Genomic DNA, 17897 nt, shown 5'->3' with positions numbered 1-17897 from the left:
GTAGCCCCATGATGAAATTCATAGTGATTTCATCCTATTTTCCAGTTGGGATTTGAAGAGATTCTGACTGTCCATACGGGGCCTGATGCTCAATTTTGACTTGAGCACATGTTGAACATTCTGATATATATTTGGCCACTTTTTGCTTCATATTAGGCCACCAATACATCTATTTCAACTCTCTGTAAGTCTTTGTACTCACAGGATGAATGGATATTTAGATTTATGTGCTTCTTCTATTACCATTTTTTGAGTGTCCCCAAAAACGGGAACCCAAATTCGGTCTTTAAATGTCTTTAAGCCTCGTTCATTTTCTCCAAATACTACATTTTTTTGCAGCTTTTCTTGTTTAATATTTTTAGTTTTCATTGCTTCTATCTGATCCATTTTGATTTGATCCAATAGAGTAGATATCAACTCTATTCTCATGGACCTTCCTTTAATACGGACTTCAGGTATTTTCCGGCTTAATGCATCTGCAACTACATTCGCCTTGCTGGCATGGTAGATTATTTCACAATCATAATCATTAATTAGTTCAATCCACCGTCTTTGCCTCATATTCAAATCTTTTTGGGTAAATACATACTGAAGACTTTTATGATCAGTGTATAACTTGAAGTGCGTACCATACAGGTAATGTCTCCATATCTTTAGCGCAAAAACAATAGCCGCTAGTTCTAGGTCATGGGTTGTATATCTCGTTTGAACTTCTTTCAACTGTCGGGAGGCATATGCAATAACTTTCTCTCGCTGCATCAAGACACAACCGAGACCTTTTGTTGAAGCGTCACTGTACACAAAAAAGTCTTCTGTTCCATCAGGCAGTGCAAGAATTGGTGCTTCACATAACTTTTTCTTTAAAATCGAGAATACTTCTTCCTGTTCACGACCCCAATCAAATTTTGTTTCTTTTCTCGTCAATTTGGTAAGAGGTACCGCAATACGAGAAAAATCTTGAATAAAAGGACGATAATATCCAGCTAGCCCAAGAAAACTTCGAACTTCAGTAGGGGTCTTTGGAGGCTCCCATTTCATCACTGCATCGATTTTTGCGGGGTCTACCATTATTCCGGCATGAGATACTATATGCCCAAGAAATTGTACTTCACATAACCAAAATTCACATTTTGAAAATTTAGCATATAATTTCTCATCTTGCAATACTATAATACTTCCTGGAGATGCTTTTTATGATCTTCTTTTGTCTTGGAATAGATTAGAATATCATCGATAAACACGATGACCGATTTATCAAGGAATGGTTTGCAGACTTGATTCATAAGATCCATAAACACCGCAGGAGCATTTGTAAGACTGAAGGGCATCACCAAAAATTCATAGTGACCATAACGGGTTCGAAATGCCGTTTTTGCAGCATCACTTTCTCTTACACGAACTTGGTGGTATCCGGTGCGAAGATCAATCTTTGAAAAATAATCTGCTCCTTGAAATTGGTCAAACAAGTCATCAATCTTTGGTAATGGATACCGATTATTAATGGTGACTTTATTAAGTTCACGATAGTCAATACACATTTGCATTGATCCGTCTTTCTTTTTGACAAATAATACCGGTGCACCCCACGAGGAGGAACTTGGACGAATAAAACCTTTGTCAAGTAGTTTTTGGAGTTGAGACATCAACTCTCGCATCTCTAAAGGAGCGAAACGATACAAAGATTGAGCAATTAGGGTAGCACTTGGTACTAAATCGATGTAGAACTCGACTTGCTTTTCAGGTGGCAAGCCGGGTAAATCTTCTGGAAAAACTTCAAGGAATTCCTGTACAACATCAATATCTTCAAATTTGTTATTTTCTTTTCTTGTATCGAGCACATATGCCAGAAATTACTCACAACCTTTTCTTATTCATTTTTGATCTTTCATCGTTGTGATTACACTTTGCATTCGATGATTTCTTTCTTTGTAAATAATTATTTTTCTTCCATTTGGTGCCCTTATCGACACTAATTTACTGTTACATGTAACCTTCGCATGATATTTTGCGAGCCAATCCATTCCTAATACCACATCAAACCCTTTTACTCCAATTGGTAATAGGTTGGCCTCAAATTTTTCCCCATCTATTTCTACACAACAATCTCGGTAGCCCTGGCGTATTGTAACATGTTCTCTAGTTGCTACTTCTATTATATATATTTCGTTTAAGGGTACTAAGGGGTTATCAAATTTCTTTTGAAATTCATGAGATATAACTGAATAATCAGCACCCAAATCAAACAAGACACTTGCAGTTAGGGAGTTTACAAGTATTGTACCTGATACCACGTCATGTGCCGCCTTGGCCTCGACGACTATCAACTGGAAAGTACGTGCCTTAACTTTTACTGGTTCAAACTTCTTGTTTGCCGGAGGGGCCCTCATTTCGGTTTTCTTATTTGGAAAAATTGGGCTAATATGTCCTTTCTCGTGGCATGAAAAACACTCCACATCCTTCGTGTCTCTAACTTTGCACTCAAATGCTTTATGGTTCAGATCACCACACATGAAACACGCATCACTACCTACCCGACACTTGCCCCGATATGATTTTCCACACTTTTTACATTTTGGAGAATCCTTAAACTTTGAGTTTCCAGTTGAAAGTCTATCTTTCTTATTTGGAGTTACTTGCTCAATCAGGGGCCGTTTCTCACCTGCTTTTCGTTGCTCTCTTGCCTTTCGGTTAATCATATCTTCAATATTTTGAGCCGTTACAATTGCATCATCAAGAGTTTCCGCCTTCTTCACTTTGACCTCATAATCAGCGGGTAACCCTTTCACAAAGCGACTAATACGACCCCTCTCCGTTGGGAGTACATCACCCAAAAACAATAACATATCTGAAAACTCTTTCGAATACTCTTCTATAATTAACTCTCCTTCTGCAAATCGAAAAATTCATCCACCAATTTTTCAATGTCACGAGGAGCACAATACTTTGCTTTGATACATTTGACAAACTCATCCCAAGTCATGTTTTCTTCTGCATCTACTCCTAATGTCTGGCATACTCTTTCCCACCAAATAACGGCTTGAACCCTAAGCATTTGGGAAGAATAAATAACTTTTTGGTCATCACGACAACCACTATCTCTAAGAACTCGATTAGTTTCAATGATCCATTTCATAGTTACTTTTGGATCATGACTTCCTTCGTACTCACTTGGTTTACATCCCATAAACGATTTAAAAGAACAACCTTTCTTCGTATTCTCTTGAAGATGAACAACATGAGAAGATTTTTGTGCTTAGGATATACCAATAGCAGATTGTGCACCAACAACAGATGGTACACCACCAATAGACGGTGCACCAGCACCCGATGGTGCAATTACATGGATTTCTGGAGGTTGTTGAACTTGTGGTCCCAAACGTGCATCAAGCAGCCGTTTCATTTCTTGTCGATTCTCTTCCTTCATTTCTTCCAGAAGCCTTTTTATAGCTTCCATAGTGACTGACTGTGGTCCTTGATTTCCTACAGTACTCCCTTCGCCTTCACGAGGGTGTGTTGGGGCGCTTCTAGTACGTACCATCTTCTGAAATGGTACTTGTTATTAAACTAATTCCATCGTATATCTTTGATAAATATTACTATTAACATAAAACATCTTATACAAAGCATTATAATAATCAGAGTACTATCTAATATTAACGAAAATGATCCTACCACACTCTGATTCTTTTCAATCCTCACAGTTTAAGCCTAGGTGTGGACAGCCCAAACCTAATTCGCTTAAACTATAGCTCTGATACAAACTTGTAACACCCAAAACTTTTTACATATATTATAATGTTATTTTCTGGAAATTTATCAGAATATTATATAACATCATTTAAAAACCAGAGTTTCCAAAAACCATATAACATTTTTCCCAGAAAATTAGCGGGTGTACAACCATATCAAAACCATAATTAAAGCAACAAGATTACTATGTGCAAAATCTATATCCAGTCCATACTCTTGCTGCCACTATCATCACTCGTACTAAGGTTTTGTACCTGAACCTGGAACACATGGCACATAACAATTATCAGACAACATGTCTGGTGAGTTATAATTTAATATAATAATTAAATTACTATAAACCATAACGACCGAAATATAGTCTCATCAATAACTACGGCTATCCATATTATGGCCCCGAAAATAATTTACAGCTATCCATATTATGGTCCCGTCAATAATTCACGGCTATCCATACTGGAGAACAAATCATCCAAATGGTCCCATCTTAGTCCATAAGGACCCTTGGGCAAGCTTGCAATATCTTTTCTCTTTATCTTTTCTTGTGTTATTTAATATTTATGTAACAACATAATACAACTATATAATCAATTGAACAATACATTCTAAGTGCCAACAAATTTAATAAGCACTTATTTCATTAAGCACAACATACAAGCCATGTATTCCTACTTTACAAGGTTTTATAACTCACCTTAAAGAAAGCTAGTTTGATTAACTTTTATTATCACGCTGTTGAGCAATCCTTTCCTTCGATCCTAATAAATTAATCCATTGCAATAATTCAACAACTTATAATGCTTGTGTATAAACGATTATGCTTCTAACTAGTACTTTAGAATTCCTCTAATTAAATCTTGATTATTCTTATGTATGTCAATATAATGTTGACTTTTATTAGTAAAAAATCTTGATACATTCCAAAATAATATGTCGCATCCTATTTCCAAACCTTCAATATTCACGTATGATGAAAAAGATCAAATCTTCCAATTTATATTAAACATGTTTATTTAAACTTAGACATGTTTAATAATTTAATCGATGAATATGCAAACATATATTTATTTATATATTTTTTAACATGCAGTTGGTTATAAGATTCTAAGCTTCTTATGCAACTCAAATATCCATTAAATAATATCAAATAAATAAAAAGACGTTTTAATACCTTTAGCTTAAGTAGAAAACAATAAATCTTGATTGTATTCCTCTTTTCAATTTGAAGTAGGAGATGGAGTGTTTACTGTCTGTCCTATCTGCCTCTCTCTATTTCTTTGTTACATAAAAAAATGAAACGAAATTGACGAGCTAGAACAAAAAAAAAAAGTTATCGGCTGCACATGGATATGTGGCAGTTTCACTAGACACGTAACTTCCTAATTTACCAACACGTGGGATGTATCAAATAAGAGTTTACCATCCACCTGTTCATGACGTTACACATTCACAAGTTATTTGATCCATATTTACAAGTTTTATCATTTACTTCCTATGCTATTGACATAACATATCCTCCACATTATATTAGTGGTCCCTTGTCTCTTCTCAAATAAACACATCATATCTTTAAGTTTAAAATTTTTCCATAGATTCATTGTATGAATTCGGATTTCGATTATTTTATATCCACAAATTCATATTAAGTCAACTACTTTCATATAATGAGTTCCCTACTGAAGTATTCTACATTTTTAGTTTTGATGCAATATACATTGATATGCATATTGTGTTATCAAAATTGTTACTATTTCACTTCTCGAGTTCACATATATTTAGACAAAATACATGTTATAACACATAATTTGAGTTATTTATTTATTTATTTATTTTACGGTCATTACAGTGCACCTCCTCACATTTTATGATTTTGATTTCTGGGATTCTCTGATATGAAACAAATTTGAAAACATTTTGTAATAAATAATGGCTTTTGGATGCTTGAAAAAGTTAAATTTTTTATGAATTTTATGGATGTTACAAGTTGGTATCAGAGCCTTGGTTTGAATGAATTGGAGGAACACTCGTGTGAATCCAGTCTCAAACTAAGTAAAATATTTTCAAAATGATTTTCAATGGTTTTCAAAATACTAAATGAGGATGCAGAGTGTACGATCAGCCGAAGCCAGTAAGTAGACCCCAAAATACCATACGGTTATTTAATATTGTGATATGTTAGAACAACATGCTAGTGATAGGCTAGGGATCTTCAGGGATTACATGATATAATTGCCTGATTATATGATGCCTGATAGCCTACGGTTTTCTTATATGAAATTGACATCATTACTGTAGTTGCTTAGTGTATTCATCATAGTTGTACATAACTAAGACCTTATAGCCTGAGAATGTTCGGTTTGGCCTTATTTCTTGTTCTTGTTTGATGAAGGGCTTAGGGTAGGATCAGATATTTGAATGTCTATAGGGTCCATCGTTATGCATGGCTAGCATACACGAGTGCTGCAGGGTTGGTGGAAGTTTCATGGATGAGTCGTGCGGGGTCATTCGGCCAGTTGTGAGATGTTTAGCCTTCCTCTAGGAGTGAGGATTGAGCGCTCACCTATGCTTATATACACTGTTAGGGTGTTGTGATGATCCTTGAGATAGATATGGGTATGTGTGGAAGGTAGTATGATCCCTGAGAATGTTCGGTTTGGCCTTATTTAATGTTCTTGTTTGATGAAGGGCTTAGGGTAGGATCAGATATCCGAATGTCTATAGGGTCCAGTGTTACGTATGGATAGCATACACGAGTGCTGTAGGGTTGGTAGAAGTTTCATGGATGAGTCGTGTAGGGTCAGTCGGCCAGTTGTGAGATGTTTAGCCTTCCTCTATGAGTGAGGATTGAGTGTTTTCCTATGCTTATGTACACTGTTAGGGTGTTGTGATGATCCTTGAGAAAAATATGGGTAGGTGTGGAAAGTAGTATGGGCCCGTACTACTAAAAGCTTAGGACCCATACCCGTAGCAAGGAACTCACAACCCCTAGGGTTTAGTTGGGAGTTGGTTCCCCGTTATTATATGGAGTATCTAATATCTTTTTGGTGTATTTTCAGAATGGTGACTACGAGGCGATTTGAGACCGGATCCGGATCAGGATCAGGAGCTGGCAGTCAGGGCGGGCCAGCAGCAATGACAGGGACCACATGTCAGATGAGATCGGAGGAGTTAGATGCTAGGATTCGGGAGATCCTACACGATGAGTTTGCTGCACTATTCCGGGCATAGTTGCTAGAGATGTGTGGGTCTATAAAGACCGCCATGGTCAAGTACTTCGATGAGCGCTATGCAGCCATAGCTGAGACGGCTGTCGTTGTAGCCTACGTAGCTATAACAGCTGCAGGTAGCGGGACAGGTCGGTCTTTTCAGTACCAGGACTTCAATAACACGAAGGCCCTGACTTTCGAGGGGATTTAGGACCTGATCATAGCCATGAGGTGGCTATTTGACATTGAGGGATGCTTTTTCACATGCTCATGTCCTACTGACTAGAAGGTCTGGTGTGCTCTGAACCTGTTGCAGTTACTTAGGATCAATTTAGGGAGATGTTCCGTACTGGATACATTCCGCGGGTTGAGCGAGAGCGGCTGGCATATAAGTTTTTTGGATTTGAGACAGGGATTGGAGTCGATAACGGAGATCACCCGTATGTTTACTGAGAGGGTGATGTTTTGACGGAGTTTGCTTCCGAGCAAGCTCAGTTGACACGTTATCTGAGCATGCTCAAGACTGACATCAGACAGTTTGTTGATACCCAGCGTTGTGATACATTACTGGAGCTACAGGAGGCCGCTAGGCGGGTTGAGCTTGATATTGAGCTGCAATTGAGAGTGCAGAGGCAGGCCCCAGCGCAGTCGCAGCCGGCGCCGATGCGGTCAAAGACCGCTAATTCCAGGTCTGGAGGTCAGCGCGGCCGCACTTGTAGGAAGTGCGGGAAGTCTCATTCTGGGGTTTGTCGATCTGGTAGTGGGTGCCACAAATGTGGCAAGGAGAGGCATTGTGCGAGGGACTGCCATCAGTCCGCCCCAGTTCCGAGTATGAGGATCTGTTACCATTGTGATCAGGTTGGCCACGTGAAGACCAACTATCCGTTGCTCGCCGCCAAGCCGGCGTAGGATCCCGCGCCAGCTACACTGACGATCACTGACGGGAGCCAGGGTAGAGCAGAGCCCCCGAGGGCTCGGGAACGTACGTTCCAGCTCACGGCCGAGGAGGCAAGGACAACAACAGATGTGGTGGCCGGTGTTTTCCTATCCCTTATCTTATTGATTATGTTTATTTTATGCTCTTATACGTTGTACCTATGTTAGGTACATTCTTAGTGAACTCCTTGCCTGCTCTGGTATTGTTTGACTCGGGGGCGAGTCGGTTATTTGTCTCTCGATCGTTTAGTAGGGAGTTCGGTTTGCCTTTAGGAGAGCTAGAGTGTCCGTTGCGAGTCTCCATCGCCAACGAACACATGATTTCTGCGTCTTCAGTCTATCGCGGTTGCGAACTAGAGATCTTCGGGGTTTCCTTTCCGATTGACTTGATTCTGATTCCCATGTGGGAAGTTTGTGTGATAATGGGTATGGACTGGCTGAGTCGCTTCGGTGCCATGATCGACTGCGAGGGTCAGCATGTGGTAGTTCGAACCCCAAGTGGGGGAGAGCTGGTTATCTATGGTGAGGGCACCAGGTTGGGTTCAGGGTTTTGCTCAGCCGCCAGGGCTCGAAAGTACATTCAACACGGGTGTGCGGGTTATTTGGCGTATGTGGTAGATATGCGAGTTGTAGATCAGGACTCGGTTTCAGAGGTTCCAGTCGTCAGGGAGTTCGCTGATGTTTTTCCGGAGGAGTTACCCGGAGTGCCTCCGGAGAAGCAGGTCGAGTTCAGGATCGACCTTGTGCCAGGTGTGGCCCCTATCGCCAAGGCGTCGTACCGATTAGCACCGCCTGAGATGCATGAGCTGTCGTCTAATCTACAGGAGCTGATATGCAAGCAGTTCATTCGTCCGAGCAGTTCTCCGTGGGGAGCGCCGATTCTCTTCGTCAAGAAGAAGGATGGTTTACACCGGATGTGCATCGATTACCGGGAGTTGAACAAATTGATGGTGCAGATCCGTTATCTACTTCCCCGGATTGATGATCTCTTTGATTAACTACAGGGAGCATCTTGGTTCTCCAAGATAGACTTGAGGTCCGGGTACCATCAGGTTAGGGTGAGGGAGGAGGACATGGAGAAAACCGCGTTTCAGACTCGTTACGGACATTACGAGTTCGTGGTGATGCCGCTTGGGCTCACCAACGTGCCGACAGTATTCATGGATCTGATGAATCGATTATGCAGGTTGATGCTCGATTGCTCAGTCATCGTGTTCATAGATGATATCTTGGTATATTCCAAGACCAAAGAGTAGCATGAGGAGCATATCCGTAAGCTATTGGGAGTCTTGAGGCGAGATCGGTTGTATGCCAAGTTCTCGAAATGTGAGTTTTTGTTGCGAGAGATTCAGTTCCTTAGACATCTCGTTAACCAGGAGGGGATTTTGGTCGATCCGGCCAAGATCGAGGCAGTTATGCAGTTGGAGGTTCCGAAATCTCCCTCGGATATCAGGAGCTTCTTGGGATTGGCATGGTACTATCAGAGATTCATACATGATTTCTCCAAGATTGCAGTACCCCTCACTCGTCTGACGAGGAATGCGGTGGATTTCCGGTGGGGCCCTGAGCAACAGACTGCATTTGAGACTCTGCGAGGCCCCAATTTTGACACTCCCTGAGGGAGTTGAGGATTTCGTGGTGTTCTGTGATGCATTGATCACCGGATTGGGAGCAGTCCTCATGCAGAGAGGACGGTGATAGCCTATGCTTCGCGGCAGCTGAAGTTGCATGAGACGAGATATCCCACACACGATCTGGAGTTGGGAGCGGTGGTATTCGCTCTCAAGATTTGGAGACATTATCTCTACGGGGTCCGATGTAGTATATACACAGACTATAAGAGTTTGAGACATATCATGGATCAGCCGATGGCAGCGCAGATGGCTGGACGTAGTCAAGGATTATGACTGCGAAATCCTTTACCATCCGGGTAAAGCGAATGTTGTTGCGAATGTCCTGAGCCGCAAGTCGGCTGGATCTTCTATTCCAACGACATGTATGAGGATATTAGTAGATTCTCCACTTGTGAGCTTGATCAGGGAAGCTCAGGCCAAGGGTGTACGACAGGAGAACTGCAAGCTGGAGAGGATTTGGGGCGAGAACACCAGATTCGTGCAGGATAGTCGGGGATTGTTGACCCATTAGGGTTGGGTATGGGTTCCGATGTCTGGTGGGGTCAGACAGATTGTACTGGAGGAGGCTTATAAGTCTCGCTTCTCTATTCACCAATGGGCCACCAAAATGTACCGAGATCTGAGACCGAGTTACTGGTGACCGTGTATGAATAGGGAGATCGCCTGGTACGTCGAAAGGTGATTGACCTGCAGGATGGTCAAGGCCGAGCATCAGAGGCTACATGGAAAGCTGCAGCCTCTAGAGGTCCCCATGTGGAAATGGGAACAGATCACGATGAACTTCATCACCAAATTGCCGAGAACGACAAAGGGCTTCGACGCTATTTGGGTCATCGTAGATCGATTGACCAAGATTGCCCATTTTCTGTCCATTCGGGAGAGCTCATCGGCCGAGAAGCTGTCCGATGTGTATATTCGCGAGATCGTTGCTCACCATGGGGTTCCGGTCTCTATCGTTTCAGACCGTGATATTCGGTTCACCTCCCGTTCCTGGCAGAAGTTCCAGGAGGAACTGGGCACGCGACTTCATTTCAGTACAACTTATCATCCGCAGACAGACGGCCAAAGTGAGCAGACCATACAGACCCTCGAGGATATGTTGCGGGCCTGTGTTATTGACTTTCGTGGGAGCTGGGACTCCTACCTGCCTCTTGCATAGTTCTCCTACAACAACAGCTTTCATTCCAGCATTGGTGCTCCGCCTTTTGAGTTGTTGTATGGACGGAGATGTCGTACCCCAGTCTGTTGGGGTGAGGTTGGTCACCGGGTGATGGGTCAGACCGAGGTCGTTCTGTAGACTACCGAGATGATTCAACAGATCAGGCAGCGGTTGCAGACTGCTTAGAGTCGGCAGAAGAGTTACGCCGTCTGGCGCCGATCTGAATTGGAGTTTCAGGTGGGTGACATGGTACAACTGAAGGTCTCACCCTGTAAGGGTGTGATTCTCTTCAGGAAGAGGGGTAAGTTGGGTCCCCGATACATTAGACCCTTTCGAATTATTGCCAGGGTTGGCAAGGTGGCGTATAGACTGGATCTTCCGGAGGAGCTCAGTTAGATTCACAACACTTTTCACGTCTCACAATTGCGAAAGTGCATATTGGATGAGGATGCAGTGGTGTCATTGGATGATAGTCAGGTCGATGAGCGCCTGTATTACGTGGAGAGGCAAGTGGCAATTCTGCAGAAGAAGATGAAGCTTCTGCATAACAAGGAGGTACCTTTGGTAAAGGTACAATGTGTAACGCCCGTAGATCCGGGCTAGTCAATTTAGAGATAATAGGGGTCGAAAACGACTTTTCGACAAAAGATTACCCAAGTTGTAGAATATGTCTCAAGGTTTCCGTACATATAAAGAACGCCGAAATCCGAGTTATAACGAAGAAGTTATGACCCGTCGAAGTTTTACAGCAAAACGGCACGACACCGTGAAGCGTAAATAGTGAATTTACGATAGAGCAAGTTTTAGCCTTAGCGATCTAAACGAAAGTCGTAGAAAACGTTAAACCGAGAGCGTCCATAAAAAGAATGCCCAAATCTGACTTCGTATGAGGAAGTTATGATTTTTCTAAGATTTGGCATAGTAGTGCACGACCCGAAACTCGAATTTTAGTTCGAGCGGTTTTTGGCTTACGCGACCTAAATGAGAGTTGAAGATCTCATTAATAGGAACTCAACGACAAAAAGACAGACGAAAACGGAGTCCGTATGTAAAAGTTATGAATTTTACACGGACATTTAACAGTGTAATCACCTCCTACTGTTAAATTTAAGATCGGTAGAGAATTAGCCGACGGAGTAAAAAGGAAAGTTGTAGATTTTAGTTTTACCTACGCGTGGATATAAATACGTCAAAAACGGAACTCGTATGCGAAAGTTATGGACGAAGCTTAGTCTCTACTTTTCGAGCGCGGCGAATTCGATACAGTTTTGTAAATCCAAGATAGAATGAGAATTAGCCAGCGAGGTCTAAATGAAAGTTGTAGTACTCGTAAATACCAACGCGTGGATATAAATAACGTCAAAAACGGAGCTCGTATGCTAAAGTTATGGATGAAGCTTAGTCTCTACTTTTCGAGCGCCGCGAATTCGATACAGTTTTTGTAAATCTGAGATAGAAGGAGAATTAGCCGACGGGGTCTAAATGAAAGTTGTAGTACTCGTAAATACCAATGCGTGGATATAAAGAACGTAGAAAACGGAGCTCGTACGCGAAAGATACAGACGAAGCTTGGAGGCTACTTAACTATAAAATTCCTATAAATAAGAGATGAACTCTTCATAATTTCTTCACACCATAAGCCTTTCTTTCTCTCTCTAACTTCTCTCTAACCTCCCTAAACCCCTCCCAAGTCTAGGGAACCTCCCTAGCACGAGAAGAAAGCCCCTGGAGCGCCCGACGGCTCCGAGAAGAAAAGCTTTCGGCTCGGAAACGCTGCTCCAGCGAAGCCCGGTTTTTAATAAAAACCCGTTGTAAGTGAGCTATGCCTATACTATATTTAATATAGCTTTTATTTAATTATAGTAACATTATTAGGACCTTAAAATAATTATTTGGGCTATTATTATGAGTTATATTGAGTGTTATTTAACGCTTATATAATAGTAATAATAGCTAGACTATTAATTAGTCGCGGTTAACGTTAAAAACTAAACCCTAGTGGTATTGATACTAGGTTTTGTCGAGGAAAATTGTTTTGAGATAACGAAGCACCGCCTGAGTTCGGAATCACCACCTAATCAAGTGAGTGCATAGTTACTTTCATCTTACACATAAATATGAATTATTTTATATAAACTACATGCTATGTGTGCATATTATCTGAATACTTGCTGTCTATGCTGGATGAACGTTTTTATACAGGTTTTAAACGATTTAAACTGTATATGTATTTTATATCTACAAATATGTTGGGTATGACATGGGTAGATGAATGATGAGAGATAAAAGATGATGTGAGTAAACATTGGCAGCTATAGACTTAGTGCCTATTGGACAAACACTGGTAGCTATGGACTTAGTGCCTGTTAGACACTGGTAGCTATGGCCTTAGTACCTATTAGATAAACACGGGTAGCTATGGACTTAGTACCTGTTAGGAATTGGTAGCTATGGACTTAGTACCTATTAGATAAACACCAGTAGCTATGGATTTAGTACCCGATGAACAAACTATAGCAGCTATGGAATTAGTGCTTTACGAACGAGCATTGGCAGCTATGGATTTAGTGCCAGTCCTATAACCCTGGAAGCAAGGGACTACGGAATGAACGAATGCATGATAGACGACTCTTAGGGTAGATCCTTAAGAGTAAAGAAGATAATGGGGATGGGGAATTGAGTTGATTGTTTGATTGTTTAAACATAATTATTATATTATTGTGGGTTGAAAACCCTATGTACTCACCAGGTTTCCCAACCTGACCCACTCAGTTTATTTATATTACAGGTGTTGATATGAAGTTACATTACACTGAGAGATTAAGGAGATGTAAATCACTAGTGATAATGAATGTAAGTTCTGTTTATGCTTATGTTTTTGTATTGACGATGACATCCCGAATGTTTCAAAAACGAATAAAAATACATTTATTCGGAAATGCTTTGATAACTTATTTATCATGTTTTACTGGGAACAAATTCCGCAACATTTTTGTTAAAAGAAGTACTCTGATTTTTATAAAGCATAAATAAAATCGGTCTTTTCTAGCCGTGAAAAATGGGGATGTCACAGTTGGTATCAAAGCATTAGTTTAAGCGAACTAGGAATATGGAGTTATTTCTAGACTTAAACTTGTTGGATAAGGTGTCTAAGTCCATAACTTATTTGGTATATACTTGACCCGACCCGGCATGGTCCATTTGGGTTGCACTTCACCCGAACTATTTATATGGATAATTTTATGAGAATAGTATATTTATGATTTATTAATATATTATAAGTTATAATATATTAATATGAAATTGTATTATTTAATTAGTATTGGTCTTAAATTAATTATGAATTAATTTAGTGATCAAATGGTGACTAATTAAACATGGGCTATTATATTTATATAGTGTGGGCTAACACTCATTATGGTAATGGACTAAGCTTATATGGGAGTCCATGGATGATCCATTGAGCTTTTAACCCATGGATCCTTGGAAAGGAAAAGACATGGGTTATTAGGGTTTACCCTAATCATGTGCACTATATAAACAAGCTTGTGATGCATGAAATGACATCCTAGTGTGTGTGAAGAAAGGTGGCCGATTTCTAGAGCATAGATATACTCTCTCATAAGTTTTCCAAGTTTGTGGTGATTTGTGATTTCCATTTGAGGCATTCACACTATTGGTGCTTGGCTCTCAAACTCCTAAGGAATCAATTCACAATCAAAGGTATGTAATTCATCTAGTTCTTTTATGTTTAAACGTTCCCCATGCCATGCTAGATAAGTTATAAACCTTGGAAAACAAATTTTGCATGTATTTTAGACAAACATAGATCCAAGGTTTATTAGGGTTGCATGTACACTTAGGAAGTGTTAGAATGCTCAAAACCCAACAGTGGTATCAGAGCCTAGGCTTGTTTGTTGATACTTGATGCAAAATTGTGTTAAAAATCGAAATTGTTTGTTGTCTGAACAGTGGACTCGCCAAGTCCATGGGGGGACTCGACGAGTCCAAGTGAAAATTCATCCTGCTCGTCGAGTAGGTTCGTGCACTCGACGAGTAGAATGAACTGACAACAGATTTTCGACTTTTGTTGCTGGAAATGGACTACAAACATTACCCTAAACTGTTTTGGTGTTTTAAAACCTGTTTTAGATGGTGTAATGTTTATGCTAATCCATTTACAATGGCTTATATCAAAATTCCATGATTTTATGTGCTCATATAATTCTTGAAATCTTGATGATCATGTTCATGTTCTTATGAGTTTAGAAAAATGATAGGAATTATTTGCTGAATTGTTTATCATTAATTCTTGATCATTTATGTGTTTTAATGGAGTCCATAATTTGTCCTCAAGTTATGGATATCCAAAGTTCACTTTCTTTTAAACACACATTTAAACACATAAGTTACATAAAAATGAAGAGTCTTCATTTTTATGAACCATTAACTCATAAGTTATGAAATGAAAAGTTTTGAAAAGTTTCAAAACTTGCCCTCAAGTTTTGGAATTTGTAAAGTTACACACACTTTAATATACTTTAATTCCAACCCTTAGAGTTTTAAAAGTTAAAATTCAACCCTTATACTATTTATAACATTAATGGTTAATTATTATATATATGTATTAGATCAAGTCGTTTTACCGTTAGTAGGCCTCATTCACGAAGCCGATCTATAAGGGGGTATAAGGTTGTTGCCTATAAAATGGCAACTTAATGAGTGTCCATTCTCACCCACCGCTTCCTTGATCGGTGGAGGGTCGTTAGCCGAACGGGTAGGACAATGACTTTAAATTCTCATTAAAAGTATAATGAATATTATAAAGTAACTAAACCTTTTATAAATTCCCAATCTTAGTTACTTTAGGAAAATGTGAATATGGTGCTAACCCATGAAATTCACACTTTGTACCTTACCAAGTCGTTGGTGGAGCGTGTGTGGTTAACCGGCACACTAACTTGGACTAGTAAGGATCACGAAGGGTGACTTAATGTTTATCATAGATCGGTGGAGCGTGTGTGGTTAACCAGCACATCGATTAGGTGATAATATTAAGGGTACCAAGTGAGTTTGCATGGTTATTCACACCTTGTTTTGTGATCCTCGGCATCCCAGTCACAAAACCTGAAGGGCACAATCGAGATTGAAACATGCCATCGAAAATTCAATGAATCTCAAAAGATCTAGGAGTTTCAAATCCAATTAAAACTTAATAATTTATTTCGTTTTTCATGGTGGAAATTGGTGAATCGTCATTCACCTACCTTCAAATATTTTATAGCTTGGATTACGGCATCCCTCTTCCAAGTTATAAAATATTGTGTTGGGTCCTAGCCTTAATATTTCATATTGGGTGTTATATTAAGGACTTAAAATCAACTAACTTGAATATCTCCCATTGTAGATGTCTGGTTTAGACAACTGTGATCTTCCCAAATCTCATGGAAATCATACTTCTCTACCTCCACCACCTCCATTTATTCTCCCTGACCCACAAGCTCGAAGACTTGAAAAATTCAAGGTCACTCAAGCCCTACTAGCAATGAAACATAAAGATGGAAGACCTGTGTGCACTCATGTCTTAGGAATGAAGTCACACTTTGACAGGTTGAGAATGTTGGGTGTCGTTGTCCCAAGGAAGTTGGCTATTGACTGGGTTCTTCAGTCACTTACAGAGTCATATAGTGAGTTCATTCAGAACTACTATGTGATAAATCACAACATGACCCTAATAGATCTATCTTATTTGCTTGTTGCTGCTGAGTCAGAAATGATGTGGCGCAATGGTCAAGCAAATATGGGTGGAAGGTCTATTTCTCAAACTTCCATGGACATGGACAATGGTAACATTGGAAGTCCAGAAAAGCCTTTTCTTCCCAATGGAAAGGGATCGGCCTTGGTCGACCCTGTTGACCAAAAGGCAAAGGGAAAGGCTAAGTCTGTGATAATCTCGTGTACCATTCCCAAAGAGTCTATATGTTTTTATTGTCATGAGAAGGGTCATTGGAAGCGAAGCTGCCCTGAATACCTAAAAGATCTGAAAGCAAGTAGAAACAAAAGGTTTGACTCTGCTTCAGGTAAGTCCAATATCTAACTCTGTTAAGTTCCTTATTGATGATTCTTAATACAAAATGTGACTCGGTTACATTTTGGTGTCTGGCAGGATCAAGCAAAGGGAAGGACACTTAATAAAAGGAGTATGCTGAATCTGATAGCGAATATAGATGGTTCGAAGATCGGATTCTTGAGCTGCTACATAAGAGTTATGATAGATTGCTAGAAGATATGTACTAGCATAGTTTTCATTTAAAGTTGCATTATAAGGAAAAAGTTTTTCCGCATTTATAAATAAATAAAATTTTGTTTTATTTTATCTCCTTGCAATGGCATTTTATGAAAAATTGATGTTTGTATGGTTCTAGCAATAATGGAAATGTGCATTTGATTCTTTCATTAGTGGTAGTGTCTAAATTTATCAAATAAGGAAAGATTCTCATCATCCAAGGTTTCAATTGGACTGAAACTTGGAATCATGCAGGTTGTATTGCATGATGAATGAGAATTTTCATTTTTGGAAAGTTAAGACTAATACCCTGACCACATGTATATGTGAGACAGGTGAAAGACTAAAGGATCGGGTACACTGGGTGTGTGCAGGTCAAAGTCCACCACAAAGATCGATAAGACTATTCGTCATGATTTACTAAAGTTTAGTAAACATGGTTGTACCTACAAGTTGAAGTACAATTCTGAAACATTGGAAAAGTTTCAATGTATAGCAGGACGAATGGGAAGAATCAAATTGGGCAGAAAGATAAAAGTTTCTCAAATCTGAAAAAATGGGAGAGTACTTTAGTATCTTGTTTTATGATCATCTTAATGATTAAGAAACCATGTCACAATTCATCCTCTAAGGACATCTTAGTGAATTTTATGGCTAAGAAGAGGATTCATGAATTGTTGGAATGGTTAAAATCAAGAAGATGAATCATACTTCGTTCCAAAAACAAGTCTTAGAGTCATACTCCAAGATTGTAACTTGAGTGACACATCTTAAAGAAGGTTTATAACACTTGTCAAATGTAAGAGTAAAATGTTTTCTACTCTTGTACGTTTGAAATTGGTAAGTTGTGATGTTTTGGATAAAACAAAGACCAACTGACACCAATTGTGTGAAGTGTTTATCTTGATAAGGATCCGCACTGACTC

This window comes from Lactuca virosa, chromosome 6 (assembly GCF_052849685.1).
Source record: "Lactuca virosa cultivar CGN04683 chromosome 6, Lactuca_virosa_CGN04683_v6, whole genome shotgun sequence".
Taxonomy (NCBI): Eukaryota; Viridiplantae; Streptophyta; class Magnoliopsida; order Asterales; family Asteraceae; genus Lactuca; species Lactuca virosa.
The sequence above is the reverse complement of the archived record's forward strand: the minus strand, read 5'-3'. Positions refer to the sequence as shown.